Raw genomic sequence first — 22,671 nt, 5'->3', positions numbered from 1 at the left:
CTCCCTAGTACTGGGATTAAAAGTGTGAGCCACCTCCACCTGGACCTGCTTCTGTGTTGATCTTGTGTACCCCAGGGTGGCCCTGAAGTCACAGAGATCCATCTGCCTCTGTCTCCCAAATCCTGGGATTAAAGGTGTGTGACACCACTGCCTGGTTGGTCTCTAGTGACTTAGTTTTACTCTCTGATCTTCAGGCAAGTTTTTTTTTTATTATTAAAAAATAAATAAAATATCACCATATGGTAAAAAGCTGCTGCCTCCTGTCTTGGACAAGCTGTAAAGATTTAGCCATAACTCCATTCTCGAAGCTTCACTTTACTCCTTGGAAATGTTCACACTTGATAGCAAATCTCCCATGCCACTTTAACAAGTCATAGATTTTCCTATTTTTTTTTATTGTTCTTTTCCCGTTGCAAGTATGTTTATAGCTTGTGTGTGCATGCTTGCGTGTGTGGAAGCATATTTGTGTGTGAGTAGATATCCACCATGTAGGTGAGCATGCATGTGTATGGCAGGGACTGATTTCCATAATCATTCTTGATCTCTGCTTTTCCACCTTATTCATCAAGACAAGGTCACTCAGCCAATATCCAAACTTGCTGATACAGCTAGTCTTGCTAGTCAGCCTGCTCTGGGAAATTACAGTTCCTGCCCACTCTCAGCATTTGTATGGATTCTGGGAATAGGAACTCAGCTCCTCACACTTGTGCACAGGCAGCTAGTCCTTTAACCACAGAAGCATCTACATGCCCCGTTTTGTCTCCCCACACTTACCCAAGAAACCTTTTCCTCCGTTCTTTAATTAAAATAATGATTTTGAGTGCTACTCTACATCAAAGACAGTTTTGAGATCAGTGCCGATGAAGTCCTCAATATGCATACGAGGAGTTCAATGACACAGAAGGGCTGACTAGCAAAACCAAAGTCACACCGAATTTCAATGGCAAAGATGAAAAGTCCAGTCTCCTTATTGGGTTGTCACTAAATATGGATTTACAACTGTACTGTATAAGGCTGAATCCTACCTTCTTTGGGAATCACATGACATGGAGTAACCCTTGTAAAGATCTGGGCATCAGTTACTACGTTTACAAAATAGGAGCAATTGCAGTTGCTTCACTTCCTGATGCATTAGGTTTACTGACATACAGATGACACTGTGTTAAGCAGTCAGAAGTGTTTTAGTTAAAGGGGTTACTACTACTGTATGTATATCACCTCCATCTTGTTCTTGGCTCCCAGTGCTATGTTCCCTGTCTGTTCACCCAAATCTGCTTGATGCCTAAATGTTCCATAAACATCTTAATTCAGCAATGTCTTCCCGTTCTATTATCCTATACTTGTGTACTGATGAATATCATCATCCCACAAAGTTTTATTCTGGAATTAGATTACCCTAGCAATGAGTTTCTCCCTATTTCACTACTTTATATTCTACTTCCTCTTCCTGTCTCTTGTACCAACTCAAGCACACAACTCAGTTGCAGATACATGAAATAGTGATTTTCATTCATACATGTTAAAGAGTGCTAAAGTAGCCCTATTATGTCCTAATAAAGTAACCCTATTATGTGCTAAAGTAGCCATGTACGTGTCAAACAAGACATTGATGAATCTCTACTCTCAGTGATCTCCCAATCTAATTCAGAAGACTAATACATTAACAGGAAGTTCAAACACTGAAAAGAACATTGCTAGAAATGTATTTTGTATACTATTATAATGAAAACAGGAAACGAATTATAGACAATATGGCAAAGCAGAGAATTCCAAAGCTCAGTCTGTTTGATCTGGGACTAGAGGTATTAGAATAGCCAGCAGGTGTAGAGGGAGAGTGTTTCTCAACTAAACAATTTAATCAGCTACAGGATAAATATAGATAACAATGTATTGCAAAATAAAGTAGTGAATGCTGAGAAGGAGACATGGTGTATATTTGAAGCACAGATGAGCTGTTGGTAATTGAAGGATATCAAAATCAGGGAGTAACTCAGGAGTAATCAATTCAGCAATTTCTACAACTTTCTCTGTTTCATTTGAATTTTGTTATTATGGAAGAGGCCTTTGTCAATGTTCCCCTCAGTCACTACCTTCAATCTGAAGTTGATCCCAATTGGGTTTGGTCCTCAGTGACCGTACAATCCAACTTGCCTCCTGCTGCTCTGGCTGCCGCACTGGCTCTGTGAAATCACATGTAACATATCCTTTTTTACCTTAACTGTTAACATACTCATGTTCCTCTCAATCTTTTACCAGATAGGGTGAGCAGTGTTTACCTTAAAACAATCTTTATCATCAAATATCAGTCTAACAGTTTATCAAACACGCCATTGAGTTTGTATGAAGCTGTATTTGGTTACTTCAAAAACGGAACACTAGAGTTAAGGATGAAATTAACATTGATTAAATAAGGCATGCATTGATGCTAATAATGTAATGATTATAAAATAACTCCAGAGATTTATGAAAGCAGTCAAATTATACTTGGTTGAGATTTTTCTTTACCTTCAATGGGTTTATAAAACCCCATTATTAGTAGTAATAATGAATTACCTACCTATAATATATAATAATATACATATATAAAATTCAATAAGCTATAGACACTCCTGATAATCGTTCGGTCTTTAAATTTTCTTCATTGATTATATAGAAATACCCCAAGGGTTTCTATGGGCAGACAATTAATCAGTTAGACTTACAAGGCTTGCCAACTACAAAATTGTGTGGTTTCTCTGTGTCTTTACAAAGGTAGTTGTGTTAAACAAAAAAAAAAATCACAGTCTAGGTTACCCAAGCAACAGAATTAATATTTTCCAAATGCTAGAGGTTATATATTCAAAATCTGAGTGTTAGCATGGTTGGGTTCTGGTGAGGGCTGACTTGTGAGACTGTAGATGCCTGTTTTCTTTTTTTCTTTCCTTCCTTCATTTCTTCCTTTTTCTTCTTTCTTCCCTTCAGTCATTCTTCTCTCCCTTCCTCTCTCTCTCCCTATTTTCCTATATTTTTCTGCCTCTTTCTCTTCTTTGTCTCTATTTTCATCTTTGCAGTAATATGAAGAACTTGAGAATTTACCGAATCTTGCATATTGTGGTTCCTTTTTCCTTCACCAACCTTCCTTCATTTCACCTGCATCCTTTCACACTTTCCAATAATCAGGTGGAAGGAACCACATTGATTCTTTAACACATGACTTACAGACTTCCACAGTGAACTATCCAGTTGCATCCACCCAAGGTCTCCCAGTGACAAAACACCACAACATAGATCTGCCAAACTCTTTACCACTCAGGAATAATGTTCCTTATCCTCCTAAAAACATATCCATTCCACTCGAGGCCTCATTAGAATCACATATAAAATTTCTGGTGGACCTGTCAAAATTCTTTCAGTCTCCTATGCATCATCAAATTCCAAATCTTCTTCATTTTAAGGTATGTGTCAGAAAATCATCCCATCCCTTATCAATATCTTTTCATAATGTTATCAGTCCAGAATAAAAAGTATCAAACATCTGTGGTTTAAATAGCACAAAATTATTTCCTGTAAGTTCTATAGGATGAGGCCCCAAAATTTAGGTCCAGGCTTGTTGGGTGTCAATCTGAGATTTTTTTCTTTTCCTATTAAGTCTGCTTTCCTCACTACATGTGGGCACTTCTTTAAAAGAACATGAGTGAAAAATATGTGTAGGTTCTTAAGGTGTTTCTTATTTAAGGTCACCAATCTCATCATGATGGCCCTGCCTTCATAAACACAGCTAGGTCTAATGATCTCAAAAAAAAAAAAACAAAAAAACAAAAACCTCTTCTCCAAACATCATCACATTGGACATTCATGCTTTGATACATAAATGGGAAAGGCACCATCCAACGCATCAAGCATGTGTATTTTCAAAACACTCTCTGTTCATGAAGAGACAAATTTTCACTATAAAACTGTTTTTTGGAAAAATTCATGAAACTACCTTCTGAGAAAAATTGTAATAAATATGTTTATCTTTTATCTGTAAAATTTGTTTTGTGAATGTTTCTTAGGGTCGTGTGGTGAACTCCCTGTACATCTACTGCTCCGAGTCAATGTATTCCATCTTGCTTTCAGTTCAGCATTTTTTGCATATAAGAAAGATAGCTGCTTAAAATACACTAAATTTAAAGTTAGATAAATAGGTGAAACATTTCTTTAAAATTATTAGAAGGAACTTCCATCTTAATGAGGACACTATAAGGTTTCAACTAACCAAATTCAGTATTTCACACAAAACTGAAAGTTAGCTGTAAACAATGACATACTGTTTAGTTTGACTGTGTAAGAAAACACGTTTTTAAAGAATTGAGAGTTTGTCAATTTTATAATTTATAATTAAGTTTATAATTAAAACAGACTTAATAGATCTGTATTTTCAAAAATCCTAATTTCAATAAAGGCTATACTTAAGATAACCAGAGTAAATAAGTACATACCTTTAAAAATAAAATTACGGGACAGAGAAATGAGGGTTGTTAAGAGCACAGGTTGTTCTTCCAAAGGACCCAGATTTGATCCCAAATACCCACATGTAATTTATGAATGTCTGTAACTCCAGTTACAGGTGATCCAGAGCCACCTTCTGGCTTCTTTGGGCATCTGACATGCACATCGTACACAGATACGCATGCAGGCAAAACACCCATACACATAAAATTTAAAAAAAGAAAAGAAAAGGAAAAAAAAAAGAACTGGAAATTGAACATTCATATGATTAAAGAAACCTCTTCCTTGATTTTAATGTAAATCCATGGTGTTTATTCTTTGATTATTCAGTGCAATAAATATTATACCAAATATAAAATGCCTAGGCTGTGGTAGAATCTAAGCAGGTGCTAAGAATAAATGTGTTCCTCTAGAGTTTGTCTTACCAGTGCATTGTAGCCTCTTTCTTACTATTGCATTATGGCTAGTCTTCTGGATCCTGTAGTTTGAAAAGTTATACTATCAATTTCTAACAAAAAAAAAAATTGGTGATCTACCGTTGACTATCATAGCTAATATTTTTTAAATATGAACATACTAGACTTTTAATTTCTGTCTAAGAACTCAAACTGCACAAATCTAAGCGGTAACAAGGAAATGACCACAGTGCACAGTGTTGCTTTCAAATCCAAAGATAACTGCTTTTTTAAGACTAAGTCCAAACTTTATCTTTGTAAATTTAAGTTGCCCAGATTTTGTGAGTTAAGAAAATAAATTGTTTAGTTATTCACTTATTTTGGAGGATTTCATTTGTTTTTATTCTTTCGGGATAGAGTTTCTCTGTTTAACAGCCCTGTCTGTCCTGAAACTTGCTTTGTAGCTCAGGCTAGCCTCAAACTCACAGGAATATGCCTGCCTCTGACTTCAGAGTGCTGGGATTTAAGGCGTGTGCACCACACCAGATTTAGCGGTTAATTAATTACTTGATTGATTGATTGATTGAAAATGAACCAATAGTCTCGAGAAGAACTGTGTGTGTCACTATGCATTCCCTCTGTCAACTTTTCCGCCATCATTGCATGCTTTTAAGGTGTTTCCAATATTTCTCCACAAGCACTGGACTGAAGTCTCACCATCCAAAGGAGGAGCAGAAGGAGAGTGAGCACGAGCAAGGAACTCAGGACTGCGAGGGGTGCACCCACACACTGAGGCAATGGGGATGTTCTATAGGGAACTCACCAAGGCCAGCTGGCCGGGGTCTGAAAAAGCATGGGGCAAAACCGGTCTCGCTGAACATAATGGACAATGAGGACTACTGAGAACTGAAGAACAATGGCAATGGGTTCTTGATCCTATTGCACGTAATGGCTTTGTGGGAGCCCAGGTAGTTTGGATGCTCACCTTAATAGACCTGCATGGAGGTGGGTGGTCCTTGGACCTCCCACAGGGCAGAGAAACCTGCTTGCTCTTTGGGCTGAGGAGGAAGGAAGACTTGATTCGGGGAGGGGGGGGAATGGGAGGTGGTGGCGGGGAAGAGGCAGAAATCTTTAATAATTAAATAAATTAATTAATAAAAAAATATTTCTCCACAATTATTTTTCTTTTTTGAATGAAAAAAAAGAAATAAAAGGGATACATGACTGCCTCTTAAAGGTTGAGGTGTTTATAATAGATATAAAGGAGAAAACAGGCAGACACAGGGACATCTGGGAGAGTCCAGAGTAAACATGCCCATTCTGAGCCAGCCCATGTGAGGAGAAGAGGAGGGAAGAGGAAGAGAAGAACAAGATAAGAGCAGCCGAGCCAGACAAGTGGTCTCTACCAGGAGACTGGCCAGGAGATTGGTGTAGCTAAAATGGCTGAGCTATGTAGGTGCCAGAGGAGCTGGAGAGTAGGAAACCCAGGTCAATAAGATCAGGGTCGGGGGCAGGATATGCCAGCTAGGAGGACCCAATGACTGGTAAGAACTAAGGGATGCTGGGAGAACCTGGCTGCGAGGGTCTGTTTTGATATGCAAATAGGCACACCAATTATCCTCAAAACCAAGCATGTTTTTGCTTCTTTTTAATTAAAATTGTTTTAAAGTTTTCATACATCAGTACTGTATCCACATCATTTCTACCACTCCCTCCAAATGCTCCAATGCCTCCATTTCCCCAAATCCTCAATTTTGTTACCTCTTTTCGCTTTAGTTATTATACACAAGAATTCTCTCTCTCTCTCTCTCTCTCTCTCTCTCTCTCTCTCTCTCACACACACACACACACACACACACACACACACACAGAGTGGGGGGGGAGAGGGAGGGAGGAAGGAAGGGAGGGAAGAGGAAAGGAGGGAGGGAGAGGAGAGAGAAACCCAACTTGCTGAGTCGATTTAGTGTCACTCATATGTATATGTGTTTAGAGCTGACTGTTTGGGATTGGAAAACTTGTCAGGGGCTTCCTCCCTTGAGAAGAATGAATCTCATCACCTAGTTTCCCAGCAACCATGAATTGCCTACAGCTCTTCATTCAGTTCTAAGGTGGGGTCTTGGGAGATTTTCTCCATCTAGGTTGCATGCCAATTGATGTTGTTTTTGAGATCATGTTTAGATTTCATGGGTGTAGGTTCCCTGTCACACATGGAAAAGACAATCTTACTAGCCACAACCTGGTCCTCTGACTCTTACAATCTTTCTGCCCTCTCTTACATATTTACAAGCCTTATCTGTTATTCTGTAGTTTGTTTTCTGCGTTTTGATCAGCTATGGATGCTTATATTGGCTCTATATCTGTTACAAAACAAGCTTCTTTGATAAGAGGTGAGACACGCTCTTAATTGTGAATAGGAGGATTGATATTTAGAAAGATTTTTAGAGATTTAAGAAAGCAGCTGTAATAGATTCTTCTCTAGAGTCTATGACCTACCTCTCCAGCAACAGGTATTTGGCTAGGTTTATAGTACCAAGCATGAATACCCTCCTATTGAGTGGACTTAAGTTCAATCAAATGGTTGTTTGTTACTCCTGAGCTATTTCCCTATTGCAACATTGAAAATTTCTTAACACATTCTCCTTCTAGTCATCTGCTCTCCACATATATGGAGAGCATCAGGACTTCCCAAACGACTTTCTGTTTCTTAAGGAGTTTTACTTTAGCATAGACAATCTTAGTTATATTAGGATATTGAATATCTAGATTACTGCAAAAATATTTGGATGCGATCCCAATACCTATATTATTATGCAGTCCTCTTAATAGAAGATTCCTTCATTTTGATTTTTAAGCAATTTGTATGATCAATGCTTTCCAATTTGGACATCCTGACATAACTTAAAAACTGCTTGAGCATATAGGCAAGATGGGTCCTGGAGAAAAGAAAGAAGGGTGGAGGGAAACTTTTCTTAATCAAAGGGAAATGTCATAATATAAGTCTAGGTGAAATGAAATTAACTTCATATCTGTGGTAATTATCAAAAATACCTATAACAAATCAAGCAATTCATTTTATAAGGCACATATACATTCGTATAATTCAAAGTTTTATCTATAGAAAAATGACTTGGTTTTGAATGTATTTTTTATTGTCTTTGATCACTTGAAACCATTTCCTTGGGGTTGTAGACACAGCCTATAATATGTAATCACCCAGTAGTTATGACAACAGTGTTATTACTTGTGCTAGCAAAAATTTTTCTACTTTTTATGTGTGTGTTTGTGTGATATGTATTTATGTGTGTTCACATGTGTGGTAGCACATGTATTTGTAAGTACATGTAGAGGTTCTATGTTGAAGGTAGGAAATTCTTTGATATATTTCCTCCTTATTAATTAAGGTAAGGTCTCTCAGTCGAACACAGAGCTCACTGAAAATGCTACCACCCAGCTATCTTGTTCTAGGGATCCTGTTTCAGGCTTCTGGAGACGGAATTAAGGTGGCCTGTCCCATCCACTTGGCTTTTACATTGGCTCTGGACACTCAATTTCTGGTCCTCTTACTTCCACAGCAAGCATTTTATGTACGCAGCCATCTCCCTAACACTAGAAGCAATACTTTTTGATTTAAATGTTTTAATTGAGGTAATTCTCAGTTCATATATGTGTATGTCTCATTAAACATGAAAGCTTTTATGTGCTTGCTGATGTTTCAAAATAATCTTACGAAGTAACCCAGACATCTACAGAGAGGTATAAACAATGTATTTACCTCCATATTGGACTGCTCAAAAGTTGTTTTGGTTTTTTTCTTCTGGAGGAAGCCCAGAATTACTACACAGGAAAACAAAAACAGAAAAATCTATATAAAGTTTTAAAGTATAGCTCTATACCGCAATATAAATGAGAAGTATTGATCTGTAGCTCACCAATCCAACCTCAAAAGAAATCTCCTGACATACATAATAAACAGGTTGCTTTTGTTCTGCCACATATGGCTACGTCTTGTTGTCAACACTGTTAGAAAACATGCTAATATCCATTCCTCAGAAAAATCTCCATCTTCGACAATGAACGTTGTGCAATAAGGATTTTAATTCTTTTTGAAAAAGCTAATGATTTAGTAATTACATGTTCAAAAGCAGATACCGAAATCTGAGGGGTACGAAAAACAACACAAAAATAATCCTAAACAAGAAAAACTAGTAAAGCTTTCAGGGTGAAATAGGATCTGTTTTGATAACAAGAGTATTTAAATGGCTATTAAATTGATGATATAGAGGAGAAATGAACTGATTTTGATTACATCTTTAATGTTAATTCAAGTGCCTCTTGATAGCTTCCCAAATTAGTTTAAGCCGTAAAACAAAATTCTACTTTGATGATCTATTTTTGTAGTTCTCTTCAAGAAAAAAAAAATACATAATCTGTAATTTAGTTATAGTTTTAGGTGTCTATTGTGAGAGAGTGTCGGTTTGTACATGTAGTACAGACACATACATATTTGTACGTGTATGGGCATAGGCATGGGCACCGGTACTTGCAGCTGCAAAAGCCAAAGAAGACATCTGGTACTCTGCTCTTACTCTTTAAGTCTTTCAAACTCCTTGGAGACAGGATCTTTCACTGTACTGGAAGCTAGCCTGGTGACCAGTGAACTCACTCTGAAAGGCTTCTCTGCACTCCTCACAATGCCAAGGTAATGGGTGATAGAAAAAATGACCCAAACTTAACTCTTGATCAAGAAAATGTGCTGAGGGAAACCGAGCCACACAGAGACAGGAAGTGCATTTGTTTTTTACTCTTGCTCACTGTGATTGTCTTTCCGCCATTGGCTGGGGTCCCACCAACCTCTCAATCTTACTCAATTGGCTAGTCTGAAAAGAATTGGCTCACAGGAAAGAAAAGAGGAGAGAGGGCTCTTTGTTCCCAGGGGAAAATGGTCACACCTCTAGGCCATAATATTCTGGAAAGCAGCAGGGGTCTTTTTGCAAATACAGGTTTTACTAGGTATGTGGGGTAATAGGGGATGAAAACATTTGCATGAAAATGTTTACAAGCTGGGGGAGATAAAATATTTGAATTCTTTTTTTTTTTTTTTTTTTTTTTTTTTGAGTGTTTCCGAGACAGGGTTTCTCCATAGCTTTTGGTTCCTGTCCTGGAACTAGCTCTTGTAGACCAGGCTGGCCTCGAACTCACAGAGATCTGCCTGCCTCTGCCTCCCGAGTGCTGGAATTAAAGGCGTGCGCCACCACCGCCCGGCCAATATTTGAATTCTTTATTGTAAACACAAGGTTTATAGTATCTGATGGGAAAGATTCATATTTGATATTTCTTACACAAGTACCTGTGACCACTCTTAGCTCTTTACAGCATCCTAGGATCTGATTCAGGTGCTAACTATGCAAGCAAGCGCTCTTTCCCTTAGAGCCCTCTCTCCAGCCTCCAGCTATAGCTGTTTTTATTTAATTACAGTGAGTAACATTCCTGGGGTGATTTTTATTCTGACATAAAATTTAGGACAGATTTAACAATATAATGTTAAATTGATTGTTTTGCGCATCATCTCCTTTCTCCTTGAACACATGATTTTCTTCTTCTTCTCTTTCTTTTAATGAAATAGGAGTCTACTTTGAAATGATGGCAAGGAATTTTATCATTAAACACAGTTAAACTTTCTGATTCTTTCTCTTGAAAATGTTTAACATCACATGTGGATGTTTGCACACGTGGCATTGTGTATAAATATGAGAATTTGCACATACAGAGACAAAAGGAGACATCTGGTATCCCGCTCCACCTCTCTCTTTCCTCAGCCCTCACTTAACTGTGGTTTGAATTTACTTTTCCCTCTGGTCTGAGCTCTTCCAATGGTGATGAGCTCTGCTTTCAGCTTAATTGTTTCCTTTTGGGTAGGCTTTTATCTCTGTTTGACTCCAGAAGCCTCTCTTCGTCCTTCATATTCTGCCTTTTCACAACAAAATTACCAGCTACATATAATTTGTTTTCTTTATGAAACTTTCTAAATATGAGGACTCAATTCCACCTGAATAAATCATTCCATCATTATCTCAACATTTTCCTCTCCTTTCAACACTACTATTTTTACCACTATTCTTGTGAGATGTGTCAGAGATTTTGGATTAATTTTTGCCATATGTTCAAAACTTCCTTTAATATTTTTCTGATATTTCATCTTCCTCTTTGCTGAATCTTCAAATTTCTATTTCACTTGTTTTCTCTACACTTTTGTACGATGTACTCTATATGGTTTCTATTATGGTTTTACTTCAATGACTATATCAACTTATTTGATAGAAATTTTCATTTAATGGACCTGGGGAAGTAGCTTAGTTGGTATATTGAATTCTTAGCATTTAGGAGACCGAGAATTTCATCCCGGCTATTGCATAAACCAAGTATGATGTTTGTTGTCTATAATCTCAGCCCTCAAGTGGTGGAAGCAGGAGAATAAGAAGTTGGGTGTTATCCTTAGGTATACAGTGAGTCCAAGTTTAGTATGGGCTACAGGAGATACTGTTTCAAAAAAGTTAATAAATAAAAAGTAATAAGGAAGAAATAATAAAAGGATTCTATTATTTTCCAGAAATAATGCTATATTATTGACACACTAATTCCAGAAAAGACACTCCTTTCATCAGATTACAAGATGCACGATAGAATGTTTTTTTTCCTTCTCACACCCCTACTATCAAGACTCCAGCCTTCACATATTGTAGTCTCAATGAATGTTTATAGTAATGGGCTGAATATAAATAAAGCAAAGGCTAAACACACCATACATTATCAGTAATAAATCATCATAACCAATTATCAGCAATTCAAATATAGCTGCTTCTGAAACTAGTGAATAACACAAAAAGAAAAACAAAAGAAAAACCACTTCAGACGAGCAACAGAATACAGACCCACAGGTCTAAGCACAGAGTTTCTGACTCTGTATATTTAGGGAACTACCTACACATCTCTATTTCTCAAATGAGATCAAATAATGGATGATTTCGATTTCCCAACTCCCCAAACCACCTATTTGGAGAGATAATTAAGGCAGAAATTTCTCCATTGTGGGGCTTGATCCGCAGCAGGTATGTTGGAGATCAGCTGGAGTATAGGGACTTTCAATAATCGAGTAAAAGCGAGAGAGTAGGTGGAAAGTGGAGAAAGGTCAATACTGGCTCGGTAAATATCCTTGTAAAGCCACATTGCTATTAACAACATAAATAAAAAGCACTTGGTCGTTTGCGCTAATGAAAAGCCGCATCCTATAACACGCCGTTTTCATTCTTCACATTTCCCTTCATTAATTAAAGCTGTTTGGAGGCAGAGAAGGTTGATGCTGGTTTGTTTCTTGTAGATTTATATTTTAACGCTTTGCATTGAATTTCGTAGCCTGATAGAATGATAATGCAATGCAATTTAGCTTAATATCTATTTTGTGTTAGATGACAGTTTTATTAAGCAGAACCAATAATCATCGTCATTCAGACTCATAATGGCCCATTATAAATGGTCTCATTTTCCCTAATTTTAATTTTACCTCTTAGAGTATGCCTTTCTCGAATTGTTAAAATGGTTACACTTGGTTTCTTTTATAAATATAATTTTAACAATCACTATGGAAACATAAGTCATCCAGTACTTAAGTCCAACTTTCTGTGTATTTGATACAAAGCTATTTTTGTGTCCGGTTCCTCTTAATTAAATTTCCACACTAGCACATTTAGAGAGATTACATTAGCATCCTTTATATATTGAAAATTTAAGATTGAAACATCTATACTTTCTTCCTGGGATAACTCTTCTGACCCCTGACTGAACATAAGGCAGTAAGCTGAACACTAGCCTTTTTCTTTTTCTTTCTTTCTCTTTCTCTTTCTCTTTCCTTTCCTTTCCTTTCCTTTCCTTTCCTTTCCTTTCCTTTCCTCTCCTCTCCTCTCCTCTCCTCTCCTCTCCTCTCCTCTCCTCTCCTCTCCTCTCCTCTCCTCTCCTCTCCTCTCCTTCCTTTCCTTCCTTTCTTCCTTCCTTCTTTCCTTCCTTCCTTCCTTCCTTCCTTCCTTCCTTCCTTCCTTCCTTCTTTCTTTCTTTCTTTCTTCCTTTCTCTTTCTTTTTTTCAGCTTCCTGAATGCTAATGCATTGTGACTTCTCTCCTATGTTGACAGAACCTTCAAACTGTGATCCCAAATGAACTCTTTCCTCCTTAAGCTGCTTTTGTCCCAGCAAGGAGAAAAGTAACTAATACAGAAAGTTGGCGGCAGAAGTGGGATCATTGTGGAAATTCTGAGCGTCTGGTTCTTAGGTCTACAGAGTTGGTTTATGGGAATAACATAGAACAATTTGAAGGTGTGTGTTAGAAAAGCCCTAACACACTGTTAGGAGAGCTAAACTGGCTACTCTAGTAGAAGTTTGAAAGACCTAACTGCTAAGAGAAAAGCAGCCCCCTTCTTAGAAAGTTAAAACAATAAGGTGGTTTTATGTATATCACGGATGTCAATAGATCTGAAATTCAATAAATATTAATATAATATAAATAATATAATACAATAATAATATAATATATAAATATTAATAATAATAAGACTTTGTTCAGTTCTCAATAATTGCAAGGGCTTGGATTAAAGAAATGAAGCGGTATGAGTTAGATACTTCAGGCAGGGTCGGTTTTAGAGGGTCCCTAATATGAAGGCCATTTTGAGCAGCATCAATTATCTGTTAAATGCTATATATTGCCAAGCGCATTTTCATGTAGTCTGTGTGACTCCTCTAACAAGAGAGCTACTATGATTCTAAATTTACACCGAGGAGTCTAAGTGCAGGGAAGTTATCTCCTATCCACACCAGTCACCTGGCTTGAGTGGAGAAAAAGCTTAAGCTTTTTTCACATCAGAGTTGTTCTTTTTTCTTTTTTTAAACAGTCTGTGCATATCTCAAAGGTTCTGGATGCTTGGGAGCAGGGTCATCAGGTCAAAATAATTAAAAAAAAAAAACACACAGGTTGAAGGTCATCTTGAATACAAACTTTGCCAGCTTTATATTATTGTCCAGGGACCAGCATGCAACAATTGCTTAAAATTCAAGGCAACCCATCTCCTTCCAGCTTCTGTTATGGGCACTATAGGTGGCTCCTGTTGCTTGTGAGTAATAATTCTTTTTCATCTATACATGATTAAATGTAACTTTCCTCTATAAATTTGTGCCTAGAAGAACTGAGGATTCATTTCCAGGTATTCAGGGGTGTGCAGGAGGACGTCAGATCTACTCATGGTTGCATGCTTGTTATATCATCTAAAATTCTATTATGTAATTTGCTTATACTTTATATCGGTAGTTCATTTGTTGATTCATTAAGAAAACAAATACGTTGATAGTCATCATTCTATTTTATAAAACTGGATCCAGTATACTCTATTAGGAACTGGTAAATACTTGTATCGGGTAGATCCTAAGTTGTTCTTTTCACGTTTGGCTAAAAGACCCTGGAGGACCATGCCTCTGTCATTAAGACACAGCTTGTGACGTTCCACAAAGGTGCTGTGTTCTTAATCAATCTTATTTGTTTGGGTTTCACTATGAAGTGTCTTCATTTGGTCACAGGTTTGAACAAATGTTCTTAGATAGTGCTGTGAGAAAGTTGTGGGATTTTTAAGAGGCCATAGTGGATCCTCCTTCAAGGAAATGGGTCGGAGCGGGGGGGGGGGGGGGCACTTGAGGTTTCATAGCCAGGCCCCACTTCCTGCTCATTCTTCGCTTCATGATTGTACGGGCCATTTGGGACCTTCATGCCTTCCCCACCATGATGTACTCTATCATTTTTTGAACTGTAAATCAAAATAAACCTTTCTTGAGTTAGTCTTTGTCAGGTGTTTGTTCGCAACAGTAAGAGAAGTAAGGAATATTATTACAGAATTTCTTTTATTTTAGGCGAAAACCAAACCCGCTTTGCTGCCAGTCATTGAGTTTAATCATTGAATTCATGTGAAAATCGGTTCATTTTCTCACGGCTATGGCAAAATACCTTGCATATTAGATGGGTTGTAGTTTTTCTATCAATAAAGATTATACATATCGAACATTTTATTTTTCTACTAGTCATATTTTGGAGTGGTATCACACATTTTATTCATATACATACTGGAAATAGTTCATTAAGTAGGTACTGGGGAATCTTACTAAAGTTTGTCAAAGTCGGACAGCATATTATCTTAACACTAATAAATCTGGGCCACTTTGATGTCTCAGTAAGTAAAGGTGATAGCTTCAAAGAGTGATAAACCGAATGAGTTCCCAGGGACCCACAACGGAGAGAGAAACAACTCCCACAAGTTATTTTCTGATCCACACACACGTACATAGGCACTTGAGACTGAGGAGAGAGAGAGACTAAGTAAATACAATTTTTAAAATTAAAAAACCCTGAAAATTGTTATTCAATACTTGACTTCCTATGTGAGCTGAGTTCAGTTGGTTAGTGCACGCTGCTAATCTTTCTCATTTGATTATTCAGTTTTCTCTGTGCACTAATTACAAACTGATTGATCTTTTGCCCTCTGAATTTTGGGTTTGTTTTATTTTAGGCTCACCAACGGACTGCAGCTGTAAATTCAGCTTGCCAATGTACACTCTTGCTCACAAGAGGGCCAGTGGAGAGAGGGTGGATGGATTTATTCCCATCCCAACAGCAAGGCAACTTTGGAGAGCTGTTGGTGATAAGCCACAGCAGTCCCTTCATCGGAGGAGGACATCGCAGGAGGAGCGATATCAGAGCAAGGTACAGAGATTGCGCTGAAACTGTGCAAATGATCCAGGGCCATTGTCTTATGATAGATTAAAACTCGATTATGTTTTCACGGTTTAAGTCCTGGCATCTAAGTTAATTGAGTTACCTGTTTCTTTTGTGCTTGTTCCCCCTTGGATCTGATGTGACTTTTCCTTTCTTTAGTGCACTTTCCCTTGTTGAGCTGTTCTCTCTGAGGACTGGTACACCTTTGTTATTATTATTTTGAGGGTATTATGTACGCACATACTTGTCCTTTGGAGAGCATCAGAAGACAATGCATTTGTACACATGGAGGAGTCCTAGGAAAAGGTTAATGCATAATCATCTCACTTCTGGAGGCCACAACAATATATTTCTTTTATCCTTGCCATCATATATTTTTACTCTAGGTCACTTTTTATTTTCTAGTACAAAATTGAAAACCCACATTTGCTAAATTTTTTCTATCTGTTTGAAAAGATCACATTATATAATGTGTATTATCCATTAAAAATAACCAATTAATTAAGAATCTATTTATTTGCTCATTTATTAAGAAGGAAAAAACTAAAGCTATATTATATCTCAGTTTTGTCATTTACTTAACATCCAACATTAAAACACAGTCTCAAACTGAGTCTTATGTTTGAAAATTTGAGTAACAAACATAAATCACAAAGGCACTCTGACTTGACACAAAATAGTAACACAGCAAACAATTCAGTAAGCCATGTAGGTATCTATCATACATTTAATTATTGAGACCTTAATTGTGCCAAGGATTTCTTAAGATCCCAGGTGGGTAAACATAGGCTGTTCCTTCAAAACACAAATTCTAACAGGAAGGATGACAGCATGGATGTGGAAGCCAATGTAGCCAATTCAAGGAAGGCAGATCTTGATAGCTGCATCTACAGCCACTCAAAAATCATTCTCCTAGTGGATAAACCAACCAGGCAGACAGTATATAATACTTCTCTTTGGATTCAGAGCTCATTATGATTACTATTAGGAAAATATGGGCTTTTTTTAAAAAAGAACTTTCTGCTGGATTAGCTAATTTTTAAATAACTTTAAGCCCATATAACTGTGTTTGTATACCTATGTATACATAATCTAGAGTTAGGATGATTCACAGGGTAGATGGATGGCAGAATGAAGGGTCACATGGGATTGACATTTATTAGAAAAATTAACATGAAAGTGGAGTTTAGTCCTCACTGAGAAGTAACTGCAAAATACAGAATACCCTTGTGGAAACACAGTGCTATAAGCCTTGCCTTGCCAATCTGATTGCCATTGTCCTTCCATTCCTCTGTTTTCATGTTGTTCCTTGAGAAGAATTTGACAATAATATCTCACCAATGTGTTGCCACTTTCAAAGATTCTTGCTAACAAGATTCTTTCCTGCTAGACATCTCATTAAGTTGGAGGCTTCAGCAGGGTAGTATGGAAAGGCGATTTGCATAGACATTTGATTTGCAACCTTGAGGTTTTTGTAAATAATGTTCCGGGTAGTCCTTTGTTTTCTATGGATCTAATTTCACTGGTAGAAGAGCTAGAAGTTTCCTGTCTGTTGTGACCCACAGCGTAACCCATCCTTCCATTTCATAGACATTGGGCTGTAAGTAAATACATGTACAAAACCACTCCACAACTTATAAAAACCAATGCCAGAAATGCCCTTTCTGAATTCTTTATTCATTGTATTCTGATGTAAATACTACTGAAACATTAAATGCGCTTGTTTTGCTAATGTAATGGCAGTTTTTAATTACAACATTATGGATTGTCTGTTAAATATCACAATATTCTTACCATCACCGCATCATTTTGATCTTGCTAAGGTAGACCCGAGATCAAGATTAGTACGTTATTCATCCTGTATATATTTGTATTACCAGCTCAGGACTAAACACATATCCGTGTTTATTAATACTTGTTAAAGAGTAAACGAGATGAGTTAAGCATGTTTGATGCCTGTGGGCTCTATCAATTGTGTAACTACGTCTTGCAATTTGAATATATCAGTCTAATATGATCATCTGCAGAAGCTGAATGAAAGGAAATACACACTGTGTACTTTTTCTTTCTTGGAAAGGTTCTTCATTCTCTCTTGGTTGAGCTCTGAAAACAGCCTTCTAACTAGTGACCTGGCGTAAGTGGTGGGTCTCCATCCTGTTATGCCTGGTATCATGATCTTGGCAACACTCAGATCTGATTAGGCCACCCTCCTGCTTGTAGCCCCTCAGCACCTGCTACACTGCTGTCAGTCTCTATATCGGGATATTATTTCACCTAACATAGCGCTTCCAGGACTTTTTAAAATCGTTTGTATCTATTCCCCGTGCTTCAAAAAACTGTCAAGTAAATGCTACAGATGTGAATAAGTGAAGATGGTCACTAGAATCACTTGTGCAGAGGTGCGGTAAGAGTGTTAGTTCATAGAAGTGTCTAGTGGAGTAACCTGGAAGCAGGGGTGGGTGCTTTAGAAAAAGCGTCTCTCACTTAGCTATTTACCCAAAAATAATTTGTGAGTCGTATTATTTTTATATGAAGATTTTTAGAGTTACAATTTCAAGGAAGATTAGAAGATATTTATTTTCTTAAACAATCGTTCTTTTGGATTTTCACATATAGGTTGGTTTGGGGAGGTCTCTGAATATAGGAGTCAACTTCAGGCAGCTGTATTTGACAGAGGGGGCTGGATTGTGCGACCTTGTTTCCTTTCACTGAGTTGAGGGGCTACGATATTCAGAGGTCACTGTCTATAGAAGTGTAGAAGCAGGCAAATTACAGGAGATTTACCTGAGTTAAGATCAGAACGGCCTGGGAGTAAAGGACTGGATGCGGGTGTCGCCAGCTAGAGGGAGTAAGGGTTAAATTTCAACAATACGAAAGAAAATTGTACCTTCCCCAGATTCACAAGTTAGTTTGTTCGTATGAGATAATACATTGAATGTCTCTTACAGAGCAGGCACAACTCCAGCTATTAGGGGCACAGCTGAAGCAACACCCACACATTTTGCCTTTGTTCTACCGATTTGCTGCAGTTCACTCTGCTTGTCTCTTCGGTGGTTGAAGAATTATTTTTATAGCTATGAGGTGCTGGTGCAAAATGAGAATGATTATCCCTAAAGGGCTATCATCATCCTGGCTGAAAGTAAATGTCCAGATATTTCAGTCTGATGGGAAACTGAAAAAGCTCCGCATACTCTGAAGATGTAAAATATGGGTTCAGATTCTAAGGCTTTCTTCTCACCTCGTGAAAACTCTGTATGTGACCAAGCAGGAATCCCTTGTTAGACCTAGCCACGAGTATTCAATGGTGAAATATTCCATTGTAACAAGTAGAAATGCAACCTGTGTACATGTATGTATACATGTATGTAGGTATGTATGTACGTATGTATCGTCTTAACTGGGAATTTATTTTGCTCATTTTAATATTCCTAATCTATATTTTAAGTTATGGAGACACAGTGGTCAAGTGAAAAACTGTTTTGAATATTAGATGAACTGACTTTGAAATACACTTATTAGCAATTAAACAATGGGTACATTAACTAACCTATCCAAGACTCAGTTGTCCCAGGAGCAAAATAGTTATACTAGTTTCTATTTTCTTAGTCATGAAGTTAAGTGATACCAAAAACAAGATTACAGCACCTGGGACTTAATATTTCTGCTACAATTATGTGTATATATCTTTCTGTTACTGGAAACCAAGAAACAGAGATTTGAGATATAAAAGATGACTTCTTAAAAAATGTACTTCTAGCTCCATGGAAGCATTTCCAAGTGTTTGAGTGTAATGTTCAGAATTTTACATTGTCTAGTAAGCCTGTGAAATGATGAGCGTGAGATTTTTTGCTGTATTTTAATACAGTGTGATAGTTAAATTTATATTTATTGGACTTTTTTCCCCCTCAATTCTGTTACTGGTACCATTTTACAGAACAAAGTATGATAACTATTTAAAATAAAATTACTCAGATTTCCCAGGAATGTCATTTAAACACAAAGTCTACCTAAATTAAAACCAAGAACAGTAAAATGCACTAAAATGAGTATTATATGTAAATAATACTCTGCATGTACAAAAGGAAAGAACAATGTTGTGAATTAATTATGCTATTTTTGGTTCCTATTTACAGTAAAATAGTTTCTAAAAATAGATATTTTGGAGAATCAATCTTTAATGAAAATTTTAAAAAAATTATGGGCCGAGAAGCCATTAAAATTTCTATGAGTGTATTCCCAAAGATCAGAAGAAATATATTTGTCATTAAATGCAAATTAATAAACATAGATGCTTCTGGACATTTCCATAGTAAATTGGTTTATTTTTGGTTCAAAATTCTACACAGATCTATAATTGAAAATAAAAAATGAAAATGTTTTAATTAGTTGTTTAATATCTATGGGTTGTTCAATTGGCCTTTAAGAGTTAAAAGGAAGATATCGAAATAAACATTTTCTCCTAAATTATCAAATCGATAAAGACTTTACTAGACACTTGAATTTAAGAGATTTAAAGAATTTAATTGTTCTGTTGGAGTGATAATGTACACCTTTAAACCCATCATTCAGAAGGCATGGGCAGATGGATGTCTGTGAGTTCAAGGCCAACCTGGTCTCCACAGCAACTTCCAGGCCAGCTAAGTTTACATAGTGAGACCCTGTCTCAAACACTTTTTTCTTGTCATATTTACCTGAGATCTTTAGAAAACAATTGTATCAGACAAATACATTTTTGATTGCTGAATTGTAAAGAGATGTCAGATTATTTCCAACATTACACACTGCACAGCCAGAGATCTGAAGTTTTTACACATCACAAAATCCATTGAAAACTGTTCTATTTTTCAAGGCAGGGTCTCACGTAGTGCAAGTCAGCTTCAAAATCACTATGTCATTCAAGGTGGACCTTGAGCTTCTGATCCTTCCGACTCTGCTTGCTAGGAGCTAGGATTGCAGTCATATACCTTTTCTTATGTGGTGCTAGGAACTAAACACTGGACCTAGCGCATGGTAGGTAAGCAGCTACCAACTGAGCAATTATCCTCAGGCTTGCAAATAGTATTTAGAGGCCACACTAACTCCGTCCATTTATGGCGGCAAGTGTAGGAAGTCTATGGCCTAGGTCTAAACCCCTAAAATCAGACTGCCATGGGCATTAATATCATTGGTGCATCTGGAGCCAGTCTGAACCCTTTGGAATATGCTGGCTTACAAGCTATAAGATCCTGTGTTTTATCCGGTACAGAGAGAATGGAATACTATTTGTTTCTAAAGAAAAATGAAACAGAATTTTCAGAAAAATGAATGTATGATGTAGAGTTCACAATCTCAGAAAAACAAAACAAAATGTGCTTTCCTTTCTATATGGACACTGGTCTATAATAAATATATGACACGTATACACAGTATAACATGTAGAAAGGAGAACAAGAAAAGGTTAAATATCAGATGAACCCACAAGGATGATCCCAGCTAAGACTCCTAACAATAGTGGAGAGGGTGCCTGAACTGGCCTTCCCCTCTAATTATATTGGTGACAACCCTAATTGTCATCATAGAGCCTTGCTCCAGTACCTTAAGGAAGTAGATGCAGAGATCCACAGCCAAGCACTGGGCTGAGATCCGGTCCAGTTGAAGAGAGGGTGGAGGATCTTATCAACAAGAGGGGTGTGAGTGTCAATATCATGATAGGGAAACTCACCGAGAGAGCTACCCTGAGCTTGTGGGAACTCACGGACTTCAGACAAACATCTAGGGAGCTGATATGAGACTGAATTAAGCCCTCTACATCTGGGTGACAGTTTTGTAGCTTGGTCTTTTGTGGGGATCCTAGCAGCAGGTGCAGGACATGTCCCTGATACCTGAACTGGCTCTGTAACCTATTCCCTATGGTGGTATACCTTGTTCAGTCTTGAAGCAGTGGGAAGGAACTTGGTCCTGCCTCAACTTGATATACTATGCTTTGTTGATTCCCATGGGAGGCCTTGCTCCATCTGAATGGAGACAGTGGAGGACTGAATGGGGGTATGGAAGGGAGGCGGGAGCAGAGGAGGGAAATGGAAGAGAGGAGGGAGGGGAAACTGTAGTTGATATGTAAAATAAATTTTAAAAAATGATGAATAAAATAATGTCCTTGGGAAGCATAGAACTCTGTACATGAATATATGCCAATTAAAAGACATATGGAAAACTCGAAAACAATTAACATGTCTTCTCTGTACAAAAAAAAAGAAAAAACAAAAGAGAAAAAGGAAAGAAGGATGAATGAATAAAGGAGTAATTCTAAAAGTACTGTAAGTTAATCTATTCTCTTTTTTGATATTTCCTTGAGAACCAATTTTAGTAGAAGATAGTTCCATCTTGTATTTCTTAGTCTTTGAATGAAATAGGTTGTTTCCAGTATCTCTGATGATGCGACACAAGTATTTGTGCTTCGGGGCATAAGTAAAGGCAACTGGTGAGAGGCACTGTTCTCAAAGGCTTGAGTGTCCTCACTGAAAACCAGAGTTCAAGGCAGCTGACTGAATTTCTTTCTTCTTGTTTTTGGCATTGTTATCATTAATAAATATACTGTTTATTGTTTATCATCATCATCATCATTATTTATTCATATAGCCCAGACTTGTTTTACGCTCACTATGAAGCTACTGATAGCCTTGGATTCTTGTTCCTCCTACCTTTATGCCCCAAGTGGTAGGATTATAGGAGTATACAGTTAGCTCAGAAAGTTGAAATTTTGAGAATTTTTATCAAAATAAGGTAATTATTATTGTCTCAGTGAAAAGAGATCAGTGACATTCCTATGACTTTTGCTATTTTATCTTAAATATGGCTTTGTTATTTTAAAATAAATTTTAGGGTTTTCTTCTAATCTATGTATTTTAGTGAGTCTTGAACACATACTTACTACAGTAACTTGTTCCACATTGAGACTAAAGCTTTGATAGTGATTAGAGGGCAAGGAATAGAGGAAGAAAGATACAAAGACAGTGAGGGCAAGAAGAGACA

This window comes from Chionomys nivalis, chromosome 18 (genome assembly GCF_950005125.1).
Source record: "Chionomys nivalis chromosome 18, mChiNiv1.1, whole genome shotgun sequence".
Classification (NCBI taxonomy): Eukaryota; Metazoa; Chordata; class Mammalia; order Rodentia; family Cricetidae; genus Chionomys; species Chionomys nivalis.
Note: the sequence above shows the minus strand (reverse complement) of the source record.